We start from the raw sequence: 25,966 nt of genomic DNA, 5'->3' as shown, positions 1-25,966 counted from the left end.
CACGCTCGGGTTTCAGTGGTACGCTCCGGGTTTCAGTGGCACGCTCCGGGTTTCAGTGGCACGCTCGGGTCTCAGTGGCATGCTCCGGGTTTCAGTGGCACGCTCGGGTTTCAGTGGCACGCTCCGGGATCAGTGGCACGCTCCGGGTTTCAGTGGCACGCTCGGGTTTCAGTGGCACGCTCGGGATTCAGTGGCACGCTCGGGTCTCAGTGGCATGCTCCGGGTTTCAGTGGCACGCTCGGGTTTCAGTGGCACGCTCCGGGTTTCAGTGGCACGCTCGGGTTTCAGTGGCACGCTCCGGGTTTCAGTGGCATGCTCGGCTTTCAGTGGCACGCTCCGGGATCAGTGGCACGCTCGGGTTTCAGTGGCACGCTCGGGTTTCAGTGGCACACTCGGGTTTCAGTGGCACGCTCGGGTTTCAGTGACACGCTCGGGTTTCAGTGGCAAGTTCGGATTTCAGTGGCACGCTCGGGTTTCAGTGGTACGCTCGGTTTTCTGTGGCACGCTCGGATTTCAGTGCCACGCTCCGGGTTTTCAGTGGCACGTTCGGGTTTCAGTGGCACGCTCGGGTTTCAGTGGCACGCTCGGGTTTCAGTGGCACGCTCGGGTTTCAGTGGCACGCTCGGGTTTCAGTGGCACGCTCGGGTTTCAGTGGCACGCTCGGGTTTCAGTGGCACGCTCCGGGTTTCAGTGGCACGCTCGGGTTTCAGTGACACGCTCGGGTTTCAGTGGCACGCTCCGGGTTTCAGTGGCACGCTCGGGTTTCAGTGGCATGCTCCAGGTTTCAGTGGCACGCTCTGGGTTTCAGTGGCAAGCTCGGGTTTCAGTGGCACGCTCGGGTTTCAGTGGCACGCTCCGGGTTTCAGTGGCACGCTCGGGTTTCAGTGGCACGCTCGGGTTTCAGTGGCACGCTCGGGTTTCAGTGGCACGCTCGGGTTTCAGTGGTACGCTCGGGTTTCAGTGGCACGCTCGGGTTTCAGTTGTACGCTCGGGTTTCAGTGGCACGCTCGGGTTTCAGTGGCAGGCTCGGGTTTCAGTGGCAGGCTCGGGTTTCAGTGGCAGGCTCGGGTTTCAGTGGTATGCTCGGGTTTCAGTGGCACGCTCGTGTTTCAGTGGAACGCTCCGGGTTTCAGTGGCACGCTCGGGTTTCAGTGGCAGGCTCGGGTTTCAGTGGCAGGCTCGGGTTTCAGTGGTATGCTCGGGTTTCAGTGGCACGCTCGGGTTTCAGTGGCACGCTCGGGTTTCAGTGGAACGCTCCGGGTTTCAGTGGCACGCTCGGGTTTCAGTGGCAGGCTCGGGTTTCAGTGGTACGCTCGGGTTTCAGTGGCACACTCGGGTTTCAGTGGCACGCTCCGGGTTTCAGTGGCAGGCTCGGGTTTCAGTGGTACGCTCGGGTTTCAGTGGCAGGCTCGGGTTTCAGTGGTACGCTCGGGTTTCAGTGGCAGGCTCGGGTTTCAGTGGCAGGCTCGGGTTTCAGTGGTACACTCGGATTCCAGTGCCACACTCGGGTTTCAGTGGCACGCTCCGGGTTTCAGTGCCACACTCGGGTTTCAGTGCCACACTCGGGTTTCAGTGGCACGCTCCGAGTTTCAATGCCACACTCGGGTTTCAGTGGCATGCTCAGGTTTCAGTGCCACACTCGGATTCCAGTGGCACGCTCCGGGTTTCAGTGCCACACTCGAGTCTCAGTGGCACGCTCCGGGTTTCAGTGGGACGCTCCGGGTTTCAGTGGCACGCTCGGGTTTCAGTGGCATGCTCCATGGTTTCAGTGGCACGCTCGGATTCCAGTGGCACGCTCGGGTTTCAGTGGTACGCTCGGGTTTCAGTGGCAAGTTCGGGTTTCAGTGGCACGCTCGGGTTTCAGTGGCACGCTCGGGTTTCAGTGGCACGCTCTGGGTTTCAGTGGCACGCTCGGGTTTCAGTGGCACGCTCGGGTTTCAGTGGCACGCTCCGGGTTTCAGTGGCACGCTCGGGTTTCAGTGGCAAGTTCAGGTTTCAGTGGCATGCTCGGGTTTCAGTGGCATGCTCCGGGTTTCAGTGGCACGCTCGGGTTTCAGTGACACGCTCGGGTTTCAGTGGCACGCTCGGGTTTCAGTGGGACGCTCGGGTTTCAGTGGCACGCTCCGGGTTTCAGTGGCATGCTCCGGGTTTCAGTGGCTCACTCGGGTTTCAGTGGCATGCTCCGGGTTTCAGTGGCACGCTCGGGTTTCAGTGACACGATCGGGTTTCAGTGGCACGCTCCGGGTTTCAGTGGCACGCTCGGGTTTCAGTGGCATGCTCCGGGTTTCAGTGGCACGCTCGGGTTTCAGTGGCACGCTCGGGTTTCAGTGGTACGCTCGGGTTTCAGTGGCACGCTCGGGTTTCAGTGGCACGCTCGGGTTTCAGTGGCACGCTCGGGTTTCAGTGGCAAGTTCAGGTTTCAGTGGCACGCTCCGGTTTTCAGTGGCACGCTCCGGGTTTCAGTGGCACGCTCCGGGTTTCAGTGGCACGCTCCGGGTTTCAGTGGCACGTTCGGGATTCAGTGGCACGTTCGGGTTTCAGAGGCACGCTCCGGGTTTCAGTGGCACGCTCTGGGTTTCAGTGGCACGCTCCGGGTTTCAGTGGTACACTCGGGTTTCAGTGGCACGCTCCGGGTTTCAGTGGCACGCTCGGGTTTCAGTGGCACGCTCGGGTTTCAGTGGCACGCTCGGGTTTCAGTGGCATGCTCCGGGTTTCAGTGGCACGCTCGGGTTTCAGTGACACGCTCGGGTTTCAGTGACACGTTCGGGATTCAGTGGCACGTTCGGGTTTCAGTGGCACGCTCCGGGTTTCAGTGGCACGCTCGGGTTTCAGTGGCACGCTCGGGTTTCAGTGGCACGTTCGGGTTTTAGTTGCACGCTCCGGGTTTCAGTGGCACGCTCTGGGATAAGTGGCATGCTCGGAATTCATTGGCACGCTCCGGGTTTCAGTGGCACGCTCCGGGTTTCAGTGGCACGCTCCGAGTTTCAGTGGCACGTTCGGGTTTTAGTGGCACGCTCCGGGTTTCAGTGGCATGCTCAGGTTTTAGTGGCATGCTCCGGGTTTCAGTGGCACGCTCCGGGTTTCAGTGGCACGCTCGGGTTTCAGTGGCACGCTCGGGTTTCAGTGGCATGCTCGGGTTTCAGTGGCACGCTCGGGTTTCAGTGGCACGCTCGGGTTTCAGTGGCATGCTCCGGGTTTCAGTGGCACGCTCCGGGTTTCAGTGGCACGCTCCGGTTTCAGTGGCACGCTCGGGTTTCAGTGGCACGCTCGGGTTTCAGTGGCACGCTCGGGTTTCAGTGGCACGCTCGGGATTCAGTGGCAGGCTCGGGTTTCAGTGGCACGCTCGGGTTTCAGTGGCACGCTCGGGTTTCAGTGGCACGCTCGGGTTTCAGTGGCATGCTCCAGGTACAGTGGCTCGCTCGGGTTTCAGTGGCACACTCGGGTTTCAGTGGCACGCTCCAGGTACAGTGGCACGCTCGGGATTCAGTGGCACGCTCGGGTTTCAGTGGCACGCTCGGGTTTCAGTGGCACGCTCGGGATTCAGTGGCACGCTCCGGGTTTCAGTGGCACGCTCCGGGTTTCAGTGGCACGCTCGGGTTTCAGTGGCACGCTCCGGGTTTCAGTGGCACACTCGGGTGTCAGTGGCACGCTCGGGTTTAAGTGGCACGCTCCAGGTACAGTGGCACGCTCGGGATTCAGTGGCACGCTCGGGTTTCAGTGGCACGCTCGGGTTTCAGTGGCACGCTCCAGGTACAGTGGCACACTCGGGATTCAGTGGCACGCTCGGGTTTCAGTGGCACGCTCGGGTTTCAGTGGCACGCTCGGGATTCAGTGGCACGCTCGGGTTTCAGTGGCACGCTCCGGGTTTCAGTGGCACGCTCGGGTTTCAGTGGCACGCTCCGGGTTTCAGTGGCACACTCGGGTGTCAGTGGCACCCTCGGGTTTCAGTGGCACGCTCGGGTTTCAGTGGCACGCTCCAGGTACAGTGGCACGCTCGGGATTCAGTGGCACGCTCGGGTTTCAGTGGCACGCTCGGGTTTCAGTGGCACGCTCGGGATTCAGTGGCACGCTCGGGTTTCAGTGGCACGCTCGGGTTTCAGTGGCACGCTCGGGTTTCAGTGGCACGCTCGGGTTTCAGTGGCACGCTCGGGTTTCAGTGGCACGCTCGGGTTTCTGTGGCACGCCCGGGTTTCAGTGGTACACTCGGGTTTCAGTGGCACGCTCCGGGTTTCAGTGGAACGCTCGGGTTTCAGTGGAACGCTCCGGTTTCAGTGGCACGCTCGGGTTTCAGTGGCACGCTCGGGTTTCAGTGGCACGCTCCGGGTTTCAGTGGCTCACTCGGGTTTCAGTGGCACGCTCGGGTTTCAGTGGTACACTCGGGTTTCAGTGGCACGCTCCGGGTTTCAGTGGAACGCTCGGGTTTCAGTGGTACACTCAGGTTTCAGTGGCACGCTCGGGTTTCAGTGGCACGCTCGGGTTTCAGTGGAACGCTCCGGTTTCAGTGGCACGCTCGGGTTTCAGTGGCACGCTCGGGTTTCAGTGGCACGCTAGGGTTTCAGTGGCACGCTCGGGTTTCAGTGGCACGCTCGGGTTTCAGTGGCACGCTCGGGTTTCAGTGGCACGCTCCAGGTACAGTGGCACGCTCGGGATTCAGTGGCACGCTCGGGTTTCAGTGGCATGCTCCGGGTTTCAGTGGCACGCTCCGGGTTTCAGTGGAACGCTCCGGTTTCAGTGGCACGCTCGGGTTTCAGTGACACGCTCCGGGTTTCAGTGGCACGCTCGGGTTTCAGTGGCACGCTCGGGTTTCAGTGGAATGCTCGGGTTTCAGTGGAACGCTCGGGTTTCAGTGGCACACTCGGGTTTCAGTGGCACACTCGGGTTTCAGTGGCACGCTCGGGTTTCAGTGGCACGCTCCGGGTTTCAGTGGCACGCTCGGGTTTCAGTGGAATGCTCGGGTTTCAGTGGCACGCTCGGGTTTCAGTGACACGCTCGGGTTTCAGTGACACGCTCGGGTTTCAGTGACACGCTAAGGTTTCAGTGACACGCTCGGGTTTCAGTGACACGCTCGGGTTTCAGTGGCACACTCGGGTTTCAGTGGCACACTCGGGTTTCAGTGGCACGCTCGGGTTTCAGTGACACGCTCGGGTTTCAGTGGCAAGTTCGGATTCCAGTGGCACGCTCGGGCTTCAGTGGTACGCTCGGGTTTCAGTGGCACGCTCGGATTTCAGTGCCACGCTCCGGGTTTTCAGTGGCACGTTCGGGTTTCAGTGGCACGCTCGGGTTTCAGTGGCACGCTCGGGTTTCAGTGGCACGCTCGGGTTTCAGTGGTACGCTCGGGATTCAGTGGCACGCTCGGGTTTCAGTGGTACGCTCCGGGTTTCAGTGGCACGCTCGGGTTTCAGTGGCACGCTCGGGTTTCAGTGGCACGCTCGGGTTTCAGTGGCGCGCTCGGGTTTCAGTGGCACGCTCCGGGTTTCGGTGGCACGCTCGGGTTTCAGTGACACGCTCGGGTTTCAGTGGCACGCTCCGGGTTTCAGTGGCACGCTCGGGTTTCAGTGGCACGCTCGGGTTTCAGTGGCACGTTCGGGTTTCAGTGGCACGCTCGGGTTTCAGTGGCACGTTCGGGTTTCAGTGGCACGCTCGGGTTTCAGTGGCGCGCTCGGGTTTCAGTGGCACGCTCCGGGTTTCGGTGGCACGCTCGGGTTTCAGTGGCACGCTCCGGGTTTCAGTGGCACGCTCTGGGTTTCAGTGGCAAGCTCGGGTTTCAGTGGCACGCTCGGGTTTCAGTGGCACGCTCCGGGTTTCAGTGGCACGCTCGGGTTTCAGTGGCACGCTCGGGTTTCAGTGGCACGCTCGGGTTTCAGTGGCACGCTCGGGTTTCAGTGGCACGCTCGGGTTTCAGTGGCACGCTCGGGTTTCAGTGGCAGGCACGGGTTTCAGTGGCACGCTCGGGTTTCAGTGGCAGGCTCGGATTTCAGTGGCACGCTCCAGGTACAGTGGCATGCTCGGGATTCAGTGGCACGCTCGGGTTTCAGTGGCACGCTCGGGTTTCAGTGGCACGCTCGGGTTTCAGTGGCACGCTCGGGATTCAGTGGCACGCTCGGGTTTCAGTGGCACGCTCGGGTTTCAGTGGCACGCTCCAGGTACAGTGGCACGCTCGGGATTCAGTGGCACTCTCGGGTTTCAGTGGCATGCTCCGGGTTTCAGTGGCACGCTCCGGGTTTCAGTGGCACGCTCGGGATTCAGTGGCACGCTCGGGTTTCAGTGGCACGCTCCGGGTTTCAGTGGCACGCTCGGGTTTCAGTGGCACGCTCGGGATTCAGTGGCACGCTCGGGTTTCAGTGGCACGCTCCGGGTTTCAGTGGCACGCTCGGGTTTCAGTGGCACGCTCGGGTTTCAGTGGCACGCTCGGGTTTCAGTGGCATGCTCCGGGTTTCAGTGGCACGCTCCGGGTTTCAGTGGCACGCTCCGGTTTCAGTGGCACGCTCGGGTTTCAGTGGCACGCTCGGGTTTCAGTGGCACGCTCGGGTTTCAGTGGCACGCTCGGGATTCAGTGGCACGCTCGGGTTTCAGTGGCACGCTCGGGATTCAGTGGCACGCTCGGGTTTCAGTGGCACGCTCCGGGTTTCAGTGGCACGCTCGGGTTTCAGTGGCACGCTCGGGATTCAGTGGCACGCTCGGATTTCAGTGGCACGCTCCGGGTTTCAGTGGCACGCTCGGGTTTCAGTGGCACGCTCGGGTTTCAGTGGCACGCTCGGGTTTCAGTGGCACGCTCGGGTTTCAGTGGCATGCTCCGGGTTTCAGTGGCACGCTCCGGGTTCCAGTGGCACGCTCCGGTTTCAGTGGCACGCTCGGGTTTCAGTGGCACGCTCGGGTTTCAGTGGCACGCTCGGGTTTCAGTGGCACGCTCGGTGTTCAGTGGCACGCTCGGGTTTCAGTGGCACGCTCGGGTTTCAGTGGCATGCTCCAGGTACAGTGGCACGCTCGGGATTCAGTGGCACGCTCGGGTTTCAGTGGCACGCTCGGGTTTCAGTGGCACGCTCGGGTTTCAGTGGCACGCTCCAGGTACAGTGGCACGCTCGGGATTCAGTGGCACGCTCGGGTTTCAGTGGCATGCTCCGGGTTTCAGTGGCACGCTCCGGGTTTCAGTGGAACGCTCCGGTTTCAGTGGCACGCTCGGGTTTCAGTGGCACGCTCGGGTTTCAGTGGCACGCTCGGGTTTCAGTGGCACGCTCGGGTTTCAGTGGCACGCTCAGGTTTCAGTGACACGCTCGGGTTTCAGTGACACGCTCGGGTTTCAGTGGCACACTCGGGTTTCAGTGGCACGCTCGGGTTTCAGTGGCACGCCCGGGTTTCAGTGGTACGCTCGGGTTTCAGTGGCACGCTCCGGGTTTCAGTGGAACGCTCGGGTTTCAGTGGTACACTCGGGTTTCAGTGGCACGCTCGGGTTTCAGTGGCACGCTCGGGTTTCAGTGGCACGCTCCGGGTTTCAGTGGCTCACTCGGGTTTCAGTGGCACGCTCGGGTATCAGTGGTACACTCGGGTTTCAGTGGCACGCTCCGGGTTTCAGTGGAACGCTCGGGTTTCAGTGGTACACTCAGGTTTCAGTGGCACGCTCGGGTTTCAGTGGTACACTCGGGTTTCAGTGGCACACTCCGGGTTTCAGTGGAACGCTCCGGTTTCAGTGGCACGCTCGGGTTTCAGTGGCACGCTCGGGTTTCAGTGGCACGCTCGGGTTTCAGTGGCACGCTCGGGTTTCAGTGGCACGCTCGGGATTCAGTGGCACGCTCGGGTTTCAGTGGCACGCTCCGGGTTTCAGTGACACGCTCCGGGTTTCAGTGGCACGCTCGGGTTTCAGTGGCACGCTCGGGTTTCAGTGGAAGGCTCGGGTTTCAGTGGAACGCTCGGGTTTCAGTGGCACGCTCGGGTTTCAGTGGCACGCTCGGGTTTCAGTGGCACGCTCGGGATTCAGTGGCACGCTCGGGTTTCAGTGGCACGCTCGGGATTCAGTGGCACGCTCGGGTTTCAGTGGCACGCTCCGGGTTTCAGTGGCACGCTCGGGTTTCACTGGCACGCTCGGGATTCAGTGGCACGCTCGGGTTTCAGTGGCACGCTCCGGGTTTCAGTGGCACGCTCGGGTTTCAGTGGCACGCTCGGGTTTCAGTGGCACGCTCGGGTTTCAGTGGCACGCTCGGGTTTCAGTGGCACGCTCCGGGTTTCAGTGGCACGCTCCGGGTTCCAGTGGCACGCTCCGGTTTCAGTGGCACGCTCGGGTTTCAGTGGCACGCTCGGGTTTCAGTGGCACGCTCGGGTTTCAGTGGCACGCTCGGGATTCAGTGGCACGCTCGGGTTTCAGTGGCACGCTCGGGTTTCAGTGGCATGCTCCAGGTACAGTGGCACGCTCGGGATTCAGTGGCACGCTCGGGTTTCAGTGGCACGCTCGGGTTTCAGTGGCACGCTCGGGTTTCAGTGGCACGCTCCAGGTACAGTGGCACGCTCGGGATTCAGTGGCACGCTCGGGTTTCAGTGGCACGCTCCGGGTTTCAGTGGCACGCTCGGGTTTCAGTGGCACGCTCGGGTTTCAGTGGCACGCTCGGGTTTCAGTGGCACGCTCAGGTTTCAGTGACACGCTCGGGTTTCAGTGACACGCTCGGGTTTCAGTGGCACACTCGGGTTTCAGTGGCACGCTCGGGTTTCAGTGGCACGCCCGGGTTTCAGTGGTACACTCGGGTTTCAGTGGCACGCTCCGGGTTTCAGTGGAACGCTCGGGTTTCAGTGGAACACTCCGGTTTCAGTGGCACGCTCGGGTTTCAGTGGCACACTCGGGTTTCAGTGGTACGCTCGGGTTTCAGTGGTACACTCGGGTTTCAGTGGCACGCTCGGGTTTCAGTGGCACGCTCGGGTTTCAGTGGCACGCTCCGGGTTTCAGTGGCTCACTCGGGTTTCAGTGGCACGCTCGGGTTTCAGTGGTACACTCGGGTTTCAGTGGCACGCTCCGGGTTTCAGTGGAACGCTCGGGTTTCAGTGGCAAGCCCGGGTTTCAGTGGCACGCTCGGGTTTCAGTGGTACACTCAGGTTTCAGTGGCACGCTCGGGTTTCAGTGGTACACTCGGGTTTCAGTGGCACGCTCCGGGTTTCAGTGGAACGCTCGGGTTTCAGTGGAACGCTCCGGTTTCAGTGGCACGCTCGGGTTTCAGTGGCACGCTCGGGTTTCAGTGGCACGCTCGGGTTTCAGTGGCACGCTCCAGGTACAGTGGCACGCTCGGGATTCAGTGGCACGCTCGGGTTTCAGTGGCATGCTCCGGGTTTCAGTGGCACGCTCCGGGTTTCAGTGGAACGCTCCGGTTTCAGTGGCACGCTCGGGTTTCAGTGACACGCTCCGGGTTTCAGTGGCACGCTCGGGTTTCAGTGGCACGCTCGGGCTTCAGTGGAAGGCTCGGGTTTCAGTGGAACGCTCCGATTTCAGTGGCACACTCGGGTTTCAGTGGCACGCTCGGGTTTCAGTGGCACGCTCCGGGTTTCAGTGGCACGCTCGGGTTTCAGTGGAATGCTCGGGTTTCAGTGGCACGCTCGGGTTTCAGTGACACGCTCGGGTTTCAGTGACACGCTCGGGTTTCAGTGACACGCTAAGGTTTCAGTGATACGCTCGGATTTCAGTGCCACACTCGGGTTTCAGTGGCACACTCGGGTTTCCGTGGCACACTCGGGTTTCAGTGGCACGCTCGGGTTTCAGTGACACGCTCGGGTTTCAGTGGCAAGTTCGGATTTCAGTGGCACGCTCGGGCTTCAGTGGTACGCTCGGGTTTCAGTGGCACGCTCGGATTTCAGTGCCACGCTCCGGGTTTTCAGTGGCACGTTCGGGTTTCAGTGGCACGCTCGGGTTTCAGTGGCACGCTCGGGTTTCAGTGGCACGCTCCGGGTTTTCAGTGGCACGTTCGGGTTTCAGTGGCACGCTCGGGTTTCAGTGGCACGCTCGGGTTTCAGTGGTACGCTCGGGATTCAGTGGCACGCTCGGGTTTCAGTGGTACGCTCCGGGTTTCAGTGGCACGCTCGGGTTTCAGTGGCACGTTCGGGTTTCAGTGGCACGCTCGGGTTTCAGTGGCACGTTCGGGTTTCAGTGGCACGTTCGGGTTTCAGTGGCACGCTCGGGTTTCAGTGGCGCGCTCGGGTTTCAGTGGCACGCTCCGGGTTTCGGTGGCAAGCTCGGGTTTCAGTGGCACGCTCGGGTTTCAGTGGCACGCTCCGGGTTTCAGTGGCACGCTCGGGTTTCAGTGGCACGCTCGGGTTTCAGTGGCACGCTCGGGTTTCAGTGGCACGCTCGGGTTTCAGTGGCACGCTCGGGTTTCAGTGGCACGCTCGGGTTTCAGTGGCAGGCACGGGTTTCAGTGGCACGCTCGGGTTTCAGTGGCAGGTTCGGATTTCAGTGGCACGCTCCAGGTACAGTGGCATGCTCGGGATTCAGTGGCACGCTCGGGTTTCAGTGGCACGCTCCGGGTTTCAGTGGCATGCTCGGGTGTCAGTGGTAAGCTCCGGGTTTCAGTGGCACGCTCCGGGTTTCAGTGCCACGCTCCGGGTTTCGGTGGCACGCTCCGGTTCAGTGGCACACTCGGGTTTCTGTGGCACGCTCGGGTTTCAGTGGCACACTCGGGCTTCAGTAGCATGCTCGGGTTTCAGTGACACGCTCGGGTTTCAGTGGCACGCTCGGGTTTCAGTAGCACGCTCGGGTTTCAGTGGTACGCTCGGGTTTCAGTGGTATGCTCCGCATTTCAGTGGCACACTCGAGTCTCAGTTGCAAGCCCGGGTTTCAGTGGCACGCTCCGGGTTTCAGTGGCACGCTCCGGGTTTCAGTGGCACGCTCCGGGTTTCAGTGGCACGCTCCGGGTACAGTGGCATGCTCGGTTTTTAGTGGAACGCTCCGGGTTTCAGTGGATCGCTCTGGTTTCAGTGGCTTGAAAAGGCAGTGAAAGGAGCCACTTGGCACTAAGTCTCAGGAACCAGAGGGAAAGGAAAGAGTCCTCGGGTGGGGAGGTGAGGGAACACCAGAGGAGTCGTGAGGCCATAGGCTTGGGAGGGGAGGGGCGGGTCACTGTCCATGCAGGGTTGTACATTCTCGCCGTGTCTGCATGGGTCTGCAACGCAAAGCGATGTGCAGGGTAGGTGAATTGAGCATGCTAAATTGCCCTTAATTGGAAAAATGGTTTGGATACTCTAAATTTATTTTTTTTAAAGTGCGCACTTAGGAGCATTAATTGGGGCATGGGCGGTCTTCCTGTTCGATGCCTTGCTCAACCCACCATAAAATTTTGTCCGGGTTGGGGTGGACAGGATCCCAGAGAGAATCCCCTCATTGCAATTTTGTGCTCCCCCGCCCCGCCTAAGAACCCATCCTCCGGGGGGAGGGGGGGGGGGAGTGGAGAGCAGCCAGTGTAGATTCACTTGGATGCAGCCAGTGGCAGGAGATTATGAGAGGAGATGAAATACTGGGACTGTTCCCATTGATTGGAGCAGAGGAGGCTGAGGGGGGAATTTAATCCAGGTTTTCACTGAAGGCAGGTTTTGAAAGAGTGAATGAAGACTATTTCCTTTGCCCAGAGAGTCAGTGATGAGGGATCTGGGGAAGAAAACCAATGTCAGATTGGATATTGACCCAGCTAAGTATCTGGACACAGAGGAACTGTATAGCTCCTTGCAGAGCCCTGAACTGCCTCTGCTTCATGTATTTATCCAATTTCTTGTTAAAAGATGCAATGATTTCTGCCTCAAACATCTTCTGCAACAAAGCACGTCAAGATCTAATAATTATCTGGGTAAAGAGATTTCTCCCAATCCCTGCCGATGATCAGGAATGTCTGACCCCCGCTGTCTCTTTTTTTAAAAATAATGTTTATTGTCACAAGTAGGCTTACATTAACACTGCAATAAAGTTACTGTGAAAAGTCCCTCGTTACCACACTCCGGCACCTGTTCGGGTACACAGAGGGAGAATTCAGAGTGTCCAATTCACCTAACAGCATGTCTTTCAGGACTTGTGGGAGGGAACCGGAGCACCTGGAGGAAACCCACACAGATACGGGGAGAACGTGCAGACTCCGCACAGACAGTGATCTAAGCCGGGAATCGAACCTGGGACCCTGGCGTTGTGAAGCAACAGTGTTAACCACTGTGCTGCCGTGCTCTGCCCCTTGCTACCGTGCTGCCCCTATTAATATATTATTATTAGAAGGACAAGGGCAGCAGACACACAGGAACACCACCATCTGAAAACTCCTCTCCAAGCCACCCACCATCCTGACTTGGAAATAGATCACCATTCCTTCACTGTTGCTGGGTCAAAATTCAGGAACTCCCTCCCTAACAGCACTGTGGGTGTACCAACACCACATGGACTGCAGCGGTTTAAGAAGGCAGCTACGCTGCAACTTCTCGAGGGCAATTGGGATGGGCAACAAATGCTGGCTTACCGACATCCACATCCCATGAATAAATAAAAACAAAAATTGTCAGGTTCCATGGTAAGTGTCTTCCTCACTTGAGGGACTGCTAGAAAGAGAATATCTGGGTCAGGGTGTCAGAGAGAATTTCTGCATCATTTCTCACCTCCCAATTAATTCTCTTGATGAAAGCCTCACGTCTTCGAAACAAAATAGCAACAGTGACGTCACATGACGCGGATGAAGATATTTTGGTCATAAACTCGCCCCCACACTCTTTACTTGAAGAATGGTGACACCCCCCACCCACCAGCTCAGCAATCACTCAGTGCCAAAGGGTTACAGTGCCTCCATACTCCAGGTCTGCGTTGCACTCCCACACTAAAATCTTTAATTTGACATTGAAGCGTAAACAAACATTTTCTTATTCCTTCAGCTTCAGTCTCTCCAGACACTGTTCATTCAAATAATTCTCAGAGCTTTTCAATATTAGATACAGCTTGAAGCATTTACTACTGTCGGCATTTTGGGATGCATTTCAGCTGTGAGTACCCACATGTTTGACCGTGTGTGTCTGTGTACATTCTGAGTGTACTCTCCCTGCATACCCTCCAGAACCCCATTGTGGAACTGAAAGCTATACTCATAGAATAACAGATAATCCAGGGATGAGTTATCGTCTGGCATATAATCTGTGGGCAACTCTGGCTGGGCCAGCACTTATTGCTGATCCCAAATTGCACTTGGAACTGAGTGGCTTGATAAGACTATTTTAGAGGACATTTAAGAGTCAACCACATTGCTCTGGGTCTGGAGTCACAGGGAGACCATCCCAGGTATGGATGGCAAATTTCCTTCCCTAAAGGACATTAGTAAACCAGATGGGTTTATACAACACTCAACAATGGTTTTATGGGCATCATTAGACTTTTAATTCCAGATCGAAATCTGCCCTAGTGGGATTCGAATTTGGTTCCCCAGGGCATTACCGTGGGTCTCTGGGTTACTAGTTCAGTGACAATGCCACATTCACCACCGCCTCTCCTATCTGAATGAGAGTTGGGGGCTCCCCAACTTCAGTCTTTCAGCAACTTCACCGCTCCGGGTGAGGTTGATGTTTAGATAAAAAATAGCAGATACCCAAGAATGAGCGGCAGACTGGGATGACAGGATTGAATCAAGGTATTGTGGGGGGAGAGGTGGGGGGGGGGGGGGGGATTATACGTAGAATGACAGATACCTGGGAGTGAGTTAAAGGCTGGAGTTTAATTAAGTGTTGGAGCCCTGTTATGTAAAAAACAATAACAGATCCAAGAGTTTGCAATTAGACAGTATTTGAGAGGGATTGACGGTGGGACGGGCTGATTGGGGAGTGGGGAGGGCTCTATAACCTGCAGACATTGTTAGAGGCCAGGGCTGGTATTACAATTTCATACTACAATCGATTTTCAGACAGTAGCTTACTAAATTGCAGGGAAAAAGGAAGCTGTGATTGACAGCTGGTTACAGAAATGCTGGCAAGAGCTGACTGCTTATTTAGATTCATTCTGAAGCTGCTCGGGCTCATTTCCTGATTTTTGTATATGGATATTGTGCTAATTGTGTCCCTCAGGGATCAGTGTTGGGCCCACAACTGTTCACAATTTACATAGATGATTTGGAGTTGGGGACCAAGGGCAATGTGTCCAAGTTTGCAGACGACACTAAGATAAGTGGTAAAGCAAAAAGTGCAGAGGATACTGGAAGTCTGCAGAGGGATTTGGATAGGCTAAATGAATGGGCTAGGGTCTGGCAGATGGAATACAATGTTGACAAATGTGAGGTTATCCATTTTGATAGGAATAACAGTAAAAAGGGATTATTATTTAAATGATAAAATATTAAAACATGCTGCTGTGCAGAGAGACCTGGGTGTGCTAGTGCATGAGTCGCAAAAAGTTGGTTTACAGGTGCAACAGGTGATTAAGAAGGCAAATGGAATGTTGTCCTTCATTGCTAGAGGGGTGGAGTTTAAGACTAGGGAGGTTCTGCTGCAATTGTATAAGGTGTTAGTGAGGCCACACCTGGAGTATTGTGTTCAGTTTTGGTCTCCTTACTTGAGAAAGGACGTACTGGTGCTGGAGGGTGTGCAGAGGAGATTCACTAGGTTAATCCCAGAGCTGAAGGGGTTGGATTACGAGGCGAGGTTGAGTAGACTGGGACTGTACTCGTTGGAATTTAGAAGGATGAGGGGGGATCTTATAGAAACATATAAGATTATGAAGAGAATAGATAGGATAGATGCGGGCAGGTTGTTTCCACTGGCGGGTGAAAGCAGAACTGGGAGGCATGGTCTCAAAATAAGGGGAAGTAGATTTAGGACTGAGTTTAGGAGGAACTTCTTCACCCAAAGGGTTGTGAATCTACGGAATTCCTTGCCCAGTGAAGTAGTAGAGGCTCCTTCATTAAATGTTTTTAAGATAAAGATAGATAGTTTTTTGAAGAATAAAGGGATTAAGGGTTATGGTGTTCGGGCCGGAAAGTGGAGCTGAGTCCACAAAAGATCAGCCATGATCTCATTGAATGGTGGACCAGGCTCGAGGGGCCAGATGGCCTACTTCTGCTCCTAGTTCTTATGTTCTTATGTTCTAATTAACCAGAATCTCGGCTACTGATCATCTGCTGCTGACCTGCTCCAACAACACAAAGAACACCAGAACCAAAGAATTGTCGCAGTCGAGGAACATTCGCCCCATGTCTGACTGCGCTATATCTGGCCCACCAGGTGGCCTAACAAATGGTCTCCCAATGCCCAGCTGTCCAATGGGGGGTACAGGTGGTCTCCCCATGTCCAGATGGCTAACGGGTGGTCTCCTCGAGTCCAGCTGTCTAACAGGTGGTCTCCTCGTGTCCAGATGTCTAACAGGTGGTCTCCCAGGGTCCAGATGGCTAACTCGTGGTCTCCTCGTGTCCAGATGTCTAACAGGTGGTCTCCCCGCATTCAGCTGTCTAATAAATGGTCTCCCCGTGTCCAGCTGTTTAATGGGTGGTCTCCTTGTCCCCAGCTGTCTAACAGGTGGTCTCCCCGCATTCAGCTGTCTAATAAATGGTCTCCCCATGTCCAGCTGTTTAATGGGTGGTCTCCTTGTCCCCAGCTGTCTAACAGGTGGTCTCCTCGTGTCCAGTTTTCTAACAGGTGATCTCCCCATGTCCAGCTGTTTAATGGGTGGTCTCCTAGTGCCCAGCTGTCTAACAGGTGGTCTCCCTGTGTCCAGCATTCTAATGCGTGGTCTCCCTATGTCCAGCTGTTTAATGGGTGGTCTCCTCGAGTCCAGCTGTCTAACAGATGGGGTCTTCCTGTTCAATTGTCGAACAGGTGGTCTCCCCGTGTCCTGATGTCTAATTGGTCGTCTTCTCATGTCCAGATGTCAAACAGGTGGTCTCCTCGTGTCCAGGTGCCTAACAGGTGGTCTCTCCGTGTCCAGCTGTCTAACAGGTGGTCTCCCCATGCCCAGCTGTCTAACAGATGGTCTCCCCGTGCCCAGCTGTCTAACAGATGGTCTCTCCGTGTCCAGATGTCCAACAGGTGGTCTCCCCGTGTCCAGATGTCTAACAGAGGTCTCCCCGTGTCCAATTGCGTAACAGGTAGTCTCCCCATGCACAACTGTCTAACAGAGGTCTCCCCGTGTCCAACTGTGCAATAGGTGGTCTCGCCATTTCCAAATGTCTAACAGATGGTCTCCTCGCGTCCAGTTGTCTAACAGGTGATCTCCTCGTGTCCAGCTGTCTAACAGGTGGTCTCCCCGTGCCCAGCCGTCTAACAGGTAGTCTCCGTGTCTAGTTGTCTAACAAGTGGTCTCCCTGTGTCCAGCTGTCTAGCAGGTGGTCTCCCCGTGTCCAGCCGTCTAGCGAGTGGTTTCCCTGTGACCAGCTGTCTAACCAGGTGGTCTCCTCATGTCCAGTTGTCTAACGGGTGGTCTCCCTGTGTCCAATTGCCTAACGAGTGGTCTCCCTGTGCCCAGCTGTCTAACAGGTAGTCTCCCTGTGCCCAGCTGTCTAACAGGTGGTCTCCTCATGTCCAGTTGTCTAATGGGTGGTCTCCCTGTGTCCAGCTGTGTAACAGGTGGTTTCCTCGTGTCCAGCTGTCTATCGGGTGGTCTCCTTGTGTCCAGTTGTCTAAAAGGTGGTCTCTCAATGTCCAACTGTCTAACAGGTGGTCTCCTTGGGTTCAGTTGTTTAATGGGTGGTCTCACTGTGTCCAGCTGTCCAACAGGTGGTCTCCTTGGGTCCAGTTGTTTAATGGGTGGTCTCTCCATGTCCAGCTGTCTAGCAGGTGGTCTCCCCGTGTCCAGCTGTCTTACAGGTGGTCTCCACGTGCCCAGCTGTCTAACCAGGTGGTCTCCTCATGTACAGTTGTCTAACGGGTGGTCTCCCTGTGCCCAGTTGTCTAACGAGTGGTCTCCCTATGTCCAGCTGTCTAACAGGTAGTCTCCCTGTGCCCAGCTGTCTAACAGGTGGTCTCCTCATGTCCAGTTGTCTAACGAGTGGTCTCCCTGTGTCCAGCTGTCTAACAGGTAGTCTCCCCATGCCCAGCTGTCTAACAGGTGATCTCCTCGTGTCCAGTTGTCTAACGGGTGGTCTCCCTGTGTCCAGCTGTGTAACAGGTGGTTTCCTCGTGTCCAGCTGTCTATCTGGTGGTCTCCTTGTGTCCAGTTGTCTAAAAGGTGGTCTCTCAATGTCCAGCTGTCTAACAGGTGGTCTCCTTGGGTCCAGTTGTTTAATGGGTGGTCTCTCCGTGTGCAGCTGTCTACCAGGTAGTCTCCCAGTGCCCAGCTGTCTAACAGGTGGTTTCCTCGTGTCCAGCTGTCTATCTGGTGGTCTCCTTGTGTCCAGTTGTCTAAAAGGTGGTCTCTCAATGTCCAGCTGTCTAACAGGTGGTCTCCTTGGGTTCAGTTGTTTAATGGGTGGTCTCACTGTGTCCAGCTGTCCAACAGGTGGCCTCCTTGGGTCCAGCTGTTTAATGGGTGGTCTCTCCATGTCCAGCTGTCTAGCAGGTGGTCTGTCCATGTCCAGCTGTTTAACAGGTGGTCTCCCCGTGTCCAGCTGTCTAACAGGTGATCTCTTCGTGTCCAGAAGTCTAACGGGTGGTCTCTCCGTGTCTAGATGTCTCACAGGTGGTCTCCCCGTGCCCAGCTGTCTAACAGATGGCCTCCCCGTGTCCAGATGTCTAACAGGTGGTCTCCCCGTGTCCAGATGTGTAACAGAGGTCTCCCTGTGTCCAATTGCGTAACAGGTAGTCTCCCCATGCACAGCTGTCTAACAGAGGTCTCCCCGTGTCCAACTGTGCAATAGGTGGTCTCGCCATGTCCAAATGTCTAACAGATGGTCTCCTCGCGTCCAGTTGTCTAACAGGTGATCTCCTCGTGTCCAGCTGTCTAACAGGTGGTCTCCCCGTGCCCAGCCGTCTAACAGGTGGTCTCCCTGTGTCTAGTTGTCTAACAAGTGGTCTCCCTGAGTCCAGCTGTCTAACAGGTGGTCTCCCCGTGTCCAGCCGTCTAACGAGTGGTCTCCCTGTGACCAGCTGTCTAACCAGGTGGTCTCCTCATGTCCAGTTGTCTAACGGGTGGTCTCCCTGTGTCCAATTGCCTAACGAGTGGTCTCCCTGTGTCCAGCTGTCTAACAGGTAGTCTCCCAGTGCCCAGCTGTCTAACAGGTGGTCTCCTCATGTCCAGTTGTCTATCGGGTGGTCTCCTTGTGTCCAGTTGTCTAAAAGGTGGTCTCTCAATGTCCAGCTGTCTAACAGGTGGTCTCCTTGGGTTCAGTTGTTTAATGGGTGGTCTCACTGTGTCCAGCTGTCTAACAGGTGGTCTCCTTGGGTCCAGTTGTTTAATGGGTGGTCTCTCCATGTCCAGCTGTCTAGCAGGTGGTCTGTCCATGTCCAGCTGTTTAACAGGTGGTCTCCCCGTGTCCAGCTGTCTAACAGGTGATCTCCTCGTGTCCAGTTGTCTAACGGGTGGTCTCCTCATGTCCAGCTGTCAAACAGGTGGTCTCCCCGTGCCCAGCTGTCTAACCAGGTGGTCTCCTCATGTCCAGTTGTCTAACAGGTGGTCTCCCTGTGTCCAGTTGTCTAACGAGTGGTCTCCCTGTGCCCAGCTGTCTAACAGGTGGTCTCCTCATGTCCAGTTGTCTAACGAGTGGTCTCCCTGTGTCCAGCTGTCTAACAGGTAGTCTCCCTGTGCCCAGCTGTCTAACAGGTGGTCTCCTCATGTCCAGTTGTCTAACGGGTGGTCTCCCTGTGTCCAGCTGTGTAACAGGTGGTTTCCTCGTGTCCAGCTGTCTATCGGGTGGTCTCCTTGTGTCCAGTTGTCTAAAAGGTGGTCTCCCAATGTCCCGCTGTCTAACAGGTGGTCTCCTTGGGTTCAGTTGTTTAATGGGTGGTCTCACTGTGTCCAGCTGTCCAACAGGTGGTCTCCTTGGGTCCAGTTGTTTAATGGGTGGTCTCTCCATGTCCAGCTGTCTAGCAGGTGGTCTGTCCATGTCCAGCTGTTTAACAGGTGGTCTCCCCGTGTCCAGCTGTCTAACAGGTGATCTCTTCGTGTCCAGTTGTCTAACGGGTGGTCTCCTCATGTCCAGCTGTCAAACAGGTAGTCTCCCCGTGCCCAGCTGTCAAACAGGTGGTCTCCTCATGTCCAGTTGTCTAACGGGTGGTCTCCCTGTGTCCAGCTGTGTAACAGGTGGTTTCCTCGTGTCCAGCCGTCTAACCGGTGGTCTCCTTGTGTCTAGCTGTCTAACAGGTGATCTCCTCGTGTCCAGTTGTCTAACGGGTGGTCTCCCTGTGTCCAGCTGTGTAACAGGTGGTTTCCTCGTGTCCAGCCGTCTAACCGGTGGTCTCCTTGTGTCCAGTTGTCTAAAAGGTGGTCTGTCAATGTCCAGCTGTCTAACAGGTGGTCTCCTTGGGTCCAGTTGTTTAATGGGTGGTCTCTCCATGTCCAGCTGTTTAACAGGTGGTCTCCTTGGATCCAGTTGTTTAATGGGTGGTCTCACCGTGTCTAGCTGGCTAGCAGGTGGTCTCTCCGTGACCAGCTGTTTAACAGGCGGTCTCCTCGTGTCCAGGTGTCTAACAGATGGTCTCCCCTTATCCAGCTGTCTAACAGATGGTCTCCCCGTGTCCAGCTGTTTAAAGGGTGGTCTCCCACTGTCCAGTTGTCTAACGGGTGGACTCCTTGGGTCCAATTGTTTAATGGGTGGTCTCTCCATGTCCAGCTGTCTAGCAGGTGGTCTCCCCGTGTCCAGCTGTCTTACAGGTGGTCTCCACGTGCCCAGCTGTCTAACCAGGTGGTCTCCTCATGTACAGTTGTCTAACGGGTGGTCTCCCTGTGCCCAGTTGTCTAACGAGTGGTCTCCCTATGTCCAGCTGTCTAACAGGTAGTCTCCCTGTGCCCAGCTGTCTAACAGGTGGTCTCCTCATGTCCAGTTGTCTAACGAGTGGTCTCCCTGTGTCCAGCTGTCTAACAGGTAGTCTCCCCATGCCCAGCTGTCTAACAGGTGATCTCCTCGTGTCCAGTTGTCTAACGGGTGGTCTCCCTGTGTCCAGCTGTGTAACAGGTGGTTTCCTCGTGTCCAGCTGTCTATCTGGTGGTCTCCTTGTGTCCAGTTGTCTAAAAGGTGGTCTCTCAATGTCCAGCTGTCTAACAGGTGGGCTCCCTGTGTCCAGCTGTGTAACAGGTGGTTTCCTCGTGTTCAGCTGTCTATCGGGTGGTCTCCTTGTGTCCAGTTGTCTAAAAGGTGGTCTCTCAATGTCCAGCTGTCTAACAGGTGGTCTCCTTGGGTCCAGTTGTTTAATGGGTGGTCTCTCTGTGTGCAGCTGTCTACGAGGTGGTCTCCTTGGGTTCAGTTGTTTAATGGGTGGTCTCACTATGTCCAGCTGTCCAACAGGTGGTCTCCTTGGGTCCAGTTGTTTAATGGGTGGTCTCTCCATGTCCAGCTGTCTAGCAGGTGGTCTGTCCATGTCCAGCTGTTTAACAGGTGGTCACCGTGTCCAGCTGTCTAACAGGTGATCTCCTCGTGTCCAGTTGTCTAATGGGTGGTCTCCTCATGTCCAGCTGTCAAACAGGTGGTCTCCCCGTGCCCAGCTGTCTAACAGGTGGTCTCCTCATGTCCAGTTGTCTAACTGTTATTTATGTGGATTGGCAGGAAACCTGGACACGAGGAGACCGCCTGTTAAACAGCTGGTCACGGAGAGACCACCTGCTAGACAGCTGGACACGGAGAGACCACCCATTAAACAACTGGACACGAGGAGACCACCGGTTAGACGGCTGGACACGAGGAAACCACCCGTTACACAGCTGGACATGGAGAGACCACCCATTAAACAACTGGACCCAAGGAGACCACCTGTTAGACAACTGGACACGAGGAGACCACCGGTTAGACGGCTGGACTCGAGGAAACCACCTGTTACACAGCTGGACACAGGGAGACCACCCGTTAGACAACTGGACATGAGGAAACCACCTGTTTGACAGCTGGGCACGGGGAGACTACCTGTTTGACAGCTGGACATGAGGAGACCACCCGTTAGACAACTGGACACGAAGAGATCACCTGTTAGACAGCTGGACACGGGGAGACCACCTGTTTGACAGCTGGACATGAGGAGACCACCCATTAGACAACTGGACACGAGGAGATCACCTGTTAGACAGCTGGATACGGGTGACCACCTGTTAAACAGCTGGACATGGACAGACCACCTGCTAGACAGCTGGACATGGAGAGACCACCTGTTAAACAGCTGGACACGGAGAGACCACCCATTAAACAGCAGGACACGGGGAGACCACCTGTTAGACATCTGGACACGAGGAGACGACCCATTAAACAGCTGGACACGGGGAGACCACCTGTTAGACAGCTGGACACGAGGAGACCACCTGCTAGACAGCTGGACGCGAAGAGATCACCTGTTAGACAGCTGGACACGGGGAGACCACCCATTAAACAGCTGGACACGGGTTTACTGGGTCGTCTCCTCGTGTCCAGATGTCTAACAGGTGGTCTCCCCGTGTCCAGCTGTTTAATGGGTGGTCTCTCCGTGTCCAGCTGTCTAGCTGCCCCCTTGTTCAGTGTTTAAATGGTTGTCGTTTAATTGTTCATAAATGAACCACTTAAATAAAAGGGTTAGATTTCCAATGGGATTTCTCCCAGTCTGTGAGGAATGGTTCAAGGTCGCTTCCCATCAGAGACTCTGACTGGAGGCTGGCGCTGATCCGGACCGAATCAGGTCGCTGGAGTGAAGAGAGGGGCTGTTGGGATCTTCCAGTTCCAATGTCCATGTGAAGGCGACAAATAACCGGGGGACACTTTGTCCAGTGAGAGACTCGGAGAGAATGTCCTGCAGCCACTTGAGGGGGAGTGTCGAGCCAAAGGGCGGGTTTTGGGGACAGGGGACAGGAGCCAGGTCTGGGGATGGAGCTGCTGGGCTGAGTGTGGAGCACAGATACACCACACTGGCGGATGGTGTGAGAAACCCGGGGAATGGCCGGAGTGAGTGGGAATAAAGCACAGAGGGAGGAAGCTCTTACCGAGGAGTGACCATGGCAATAACGAGAGTCTGTAGTGAACTTGGAGCTGGACATCCTGGGGAGGGAGGGGAGGGGAGAGGGGAGGGGGATTCATAAATGTGTCGCTTAAATTAAACAATTTGATTACGTCAATCATTTCATCTGAGATCTCTCTGATTATTTTTTTCACCAATGGATATGTTCCAAATTCCAATGTGTTTTTGATCCCACCCCGGCCTCACCAGGGACATGGCCAACCAATCCACTGGTGCCATCATCCAAGGACCACGTTTACGAGACTAACAACAGAGATGAATTCTCTGATCGAAACCCAGCGAGATGGAGAGGATCTGCAGAGGAAGCAAATCAAAACCAGCCAGATCCAGAAGAAATAGCCACCCTCCTCCCAGCATGGGTATTAGATGAAATTGATAAAATGTACCAAAGAGGAGAGAATCAGGAGACAGAACACCGGAGACACCAAGAGAGTAAACTAATAATCTCCAATGCAGTGACCTTTACATGGATATAGGAACCGGTTGAGGCCATTCAGCCTCTCCAGCCTGTTCCGTCTTTCAATGAGATGTGGCTGGCAGGGTTGTATTTGAATCCATGCTGTCTGCCTAATTTTTAAATTGTGAATTGAGCTTGCACCTCTTTGCGAGAAAGAGAATTCCGAACTTTAACAGCCTTTGCAAGGAAGTGTTTCCTAACTTCTCGCTCATGACCTGTCTCTCTCTCTGAGCCCCCCTCCGGGAGCAGGCCGCCTCCCCCCCCCCCCCCCCCCAGGGAGCACGCAGCCGACCCCCCCCCCCCTGGGGAGCAGGCAGCAACCCCCCCCCCCCCCCGGGGAGTAGGCAGCCTCCCCCCCGGGGAGCAGGCAGCCTCCCCCCGCCCCGGGGAACAGGCAGCCCCCCCCCCCCCCCGCCGTGGAGCAGGCAGCCCCCGCCCCGGGGAACAGGCAGCCCACCCCCCGGGGAGCAGGCAGCCTCTCTCCCCCCCCGGGGAGCAGGCATCTCTCCCCCCCCCCCCCCCCCGGGGAGCAGGCAGCCCCTGTTCTCCAGCTCTCTGCCCAGCTTCCCTCAGTGTCCCACTGTCCAATCGGACTCTGTTTACTCAGTGCTGAACCCGCACTCAGTGCCTCGCTACAGCTGCACTCCCCACCAATAACAGGACAGGTGGAGGCAAAAACAAACACAAAGGCAAGGTAATTTGAAAATGAAGAAAAACAAGACAAAAAAAAGTAAAAATAGCAAAGTGGGACAAAAATAAATTGATTTGGCAAGCCCCCCTCCCCAACTTGCAAATGTACTATATTCGAAAGAGTCAGAATGGAAGGTTGAGAACATGCTGTGTGGCAGAGTCAGAGATGGTCATGGAGACTGCCAGTGTTTGCGATGTAAATGCATTAGCAGAAAAGAACAATTTACAGTCCTTTACACTGTAAACAGCACAGGAGCCTACAGGGAGAGAGAGAGATGATCAAACACATATACAAGAGGAGGAGAGGGAGAGAGATGGTCAAGGTAGAGTGAAAAACATAAATTAACAGTGAGAGACAAAAACAGAAAGGAAAATAGAAAATGAGACAGAGAAAGATGAAACAAGACAGAGAAAGACACACAGACACCGATGTCGGAAATTAGACATCTTTTCACCTGCGTTTTGGATATCAAGTCATTTCGGGCGCCTATTTCCCTATTGGACGTCTGAAATTCGCCAGACCCCCAGATTGAGCAGGAAGGAGGGAAATGGGGGCGGGATGGGGAGAGAGAAAGGGGATGGGGAGGGGGGAGAGAAAGGGGGTGGAGGGGGGAGAGAAAGGGGATGGGGAGGGGGGAGAGAAAGGGGATGGGGAGGGGGGAGAGAAAGGGGAGGGGGAGAGAAAGGGGAGGGGGGTGAGTGAAAGGGGAGGGGGGGTGAGAGAAAGGGGAGGGGGGTGAGAGAAAGGGGAGGGGGGTGAGAGAAAGGGGAGGGGGGTGAGAGAAAGGGGAGGGGGGTGAGAGAAAGGGGAGGGGGGGTGAGAGAAAAGGGAGGGGGTGAGAGAAAGGGGAGGGGGTTGAGAGAAAGGGGAGGGGGGTGAGAGAAAGGGGAGGGGGGTGAGAGAAAGGGGATGGGGAGGGGGAGAGAAAGGGGATGGGAAGGGGGGAGAGAAAGGGGATGGGAAGGGGGGAGAGAAAGGGGATGGAGGGGGGAGTGAAAGGGTATGGGGAGAGAAAGGGGATGGGGAGGGGGAGGGGGAGAGAAAGGGGATGGGGAGGGGGGAGAGAAAGGGGATGGGGAGGGGGGAGAGAAAGGGGATGGGGAGGGGGAGAGAAAGGGGATGGGGAGGGGGAGAGAAAGGGGATGGGGAAGGGGAGAGAAAGGGGTTGGGGAAATGGGGGGAGAGAAAGGGGATGGGGAGGGGAGAGAAAGGGGATGGGGAGGGGGAGAGAAAGGAGATGGGGAGGGGGAGAGAAAGGGGATGGGGAGGGGGAGAGAAAGGGGATGGAGATGGGTAGAGAAAGGGGAGGGGAGAGAGAGAGGGGATGGGGAGAGAAAGAGGATGAGGGGGGAGAGAAAGGGGATGGAGGCGGTGAGGAGGGCAACAGGTGGAAATGGATGAAGTCAGCGTGAAGAGGCAATAAGGGAGACACAGAACAGGGAGAGGAAGTGTGGGGGAGAGAGCGGGAAAGTGTGAGGGCGAGAGAGAAGGAAAGTGAGGGGGAGAGAGAGGGAAAGTGTGAGGGAGAGACTGAGGGACTGACACACACAGCTACTGAAATGTAAACAGGACAGGGGCTGACAGAAAGCCAGAAGCTACAACTCTGGAACATCAGAGCCCCTGCAGCGGTGTGACTGCTGCTACTCACTCCCTGGCCCGGACACCTCGCCCCCTGCAGCCGCTCCCTGGCCCGGACACCTCACCCCCTGCAGCCGTTCCCTGGCCCGGACACCTCACCCCCTGCAGCCACTCCCTGCCCACTGCCCCGAGCACCTTACCTGCTGCAGCCGCTCCCTGCCCACTGCACACTGCCAGCTGCAGGCAGCATCGCGCCGGGAATGGAGAAGCGGAACGGGGGCGGGACCTCTGGACCTAACATAGCCCAATCAGAGCAGGAGCGGCCTCATCAATCGCTCGCCTGGCGGGAGGAGCCAAAGTTTCTGGAGATTAAAATCACCGACCAAGCTGCTGACAACCTTGTTGACGAATTTCTTGGTCCAATTAATACAGACCGAGCCAAAAGCTGCATTTTTATTACTTTTGCCCAAACAAACAATTGTCACAGTCCTGTGCTAACCTGCATTTATTACAGCATAATAAAGGGGATGGGGAGAGAAAGGGGATGGAGGGGGGGGAGAGAAAGGGATTGGAGGGGGGAGAGGATGGGGTGGGGGAGAGACAAAGGGGATGGGGTGGGGGAGAGAAAGGGGATGGAGGGGGGAGAGAAAGGGGATGGAGGGGGGAGAGAAAGGGGATGGAGGGGGGAGAGACAAAGGGGATGGGGAGGTGGGCGAGAAAGGGGATGGGGAGGGGGATGGGGAGAGAAAGGGGCTGGGGAGGGGGGAGAGAAAGGGGACGGGGAGGGGGGAGAGAAAGGGGATGGGGAGGGGGGGAGAGAAAGGGGATGGGGAGGGGGGAGAGAAAGGGCTGGAGGGGGGGAGAGAAAGGGGATTGGGAGGGGGGAGAGAAAGGGGATTGGGAGGGGGAGAGAAAGGGGATGGCGAGAGAAAGGGGATGGGGAGGGGGTAGTGAAAGGGGATGGGGAGGGGGGAGAGAAAGGGGATGAGGAGAGAAAGGGGATGGGGTCAGTGTTTGGGACATGACAGACTTGTCCCCTCCAGTCTTCTCTGCCATTCAATAAGAACATAAGAACTAGGAGCAGGAGTCGGCCATCTGGCCCCTCGAGCCTGCTCCACCATTCAATGAGATCATGGCTGATCTTTTGTGGACTCAGCTCCACTTTCCGGCCCGAACACCATGACCCTTAATCCCTTTATTCTTCAAAA

The 25,966-nt window shown here is 56.3% G+C and overlaps 1 protein-coding gene across 1 annotated transcript in view; it reads right to left on the bottom strand.

The window, feature by feature from the left end:
* The window catches only part of baiap3 (BAI1 associated protein 3), a 281,399-nt gene extending 256,389 nt beyond the window's left edge, over positions 1 to 25,010 (bottom strand). The window contains exon 1 of the mRNA XM_072481213.1: positions 24,959 to 25,010. The gene's annotated coding sequence lies outside the window, so the exon portion shown is untranslated. The remainder of the gene's footprint in view (positions 1 to 24,958) is intronic.
* Between the last annotated feature and the right edge of the window lie 956 nt (positions 25,011 to 25,966).

The sequence above is a fragment of the Scyliorhinus torazame genome, chromosome 17 (genome assembly GCF_047496885.1).
Source record: "Scyliorhinus torazame isolate Kashiwa2021f chromosome 17, sScyTor2.1, whole genome shotgun sequence".
NCBI classification, from domain to species: Eukaryota; Metazoa; Chordata; class Chondrichthyes; order Carcharhiniformes; family Scyliorhinidae; genus Scyliorhinus; species Scyliorhinus torazame.
The sequence above is the reverse complement of the archived record's forward strand: the minus strand, read 5'-3'. Positions and strand labels throughout refer to the sequence as shown.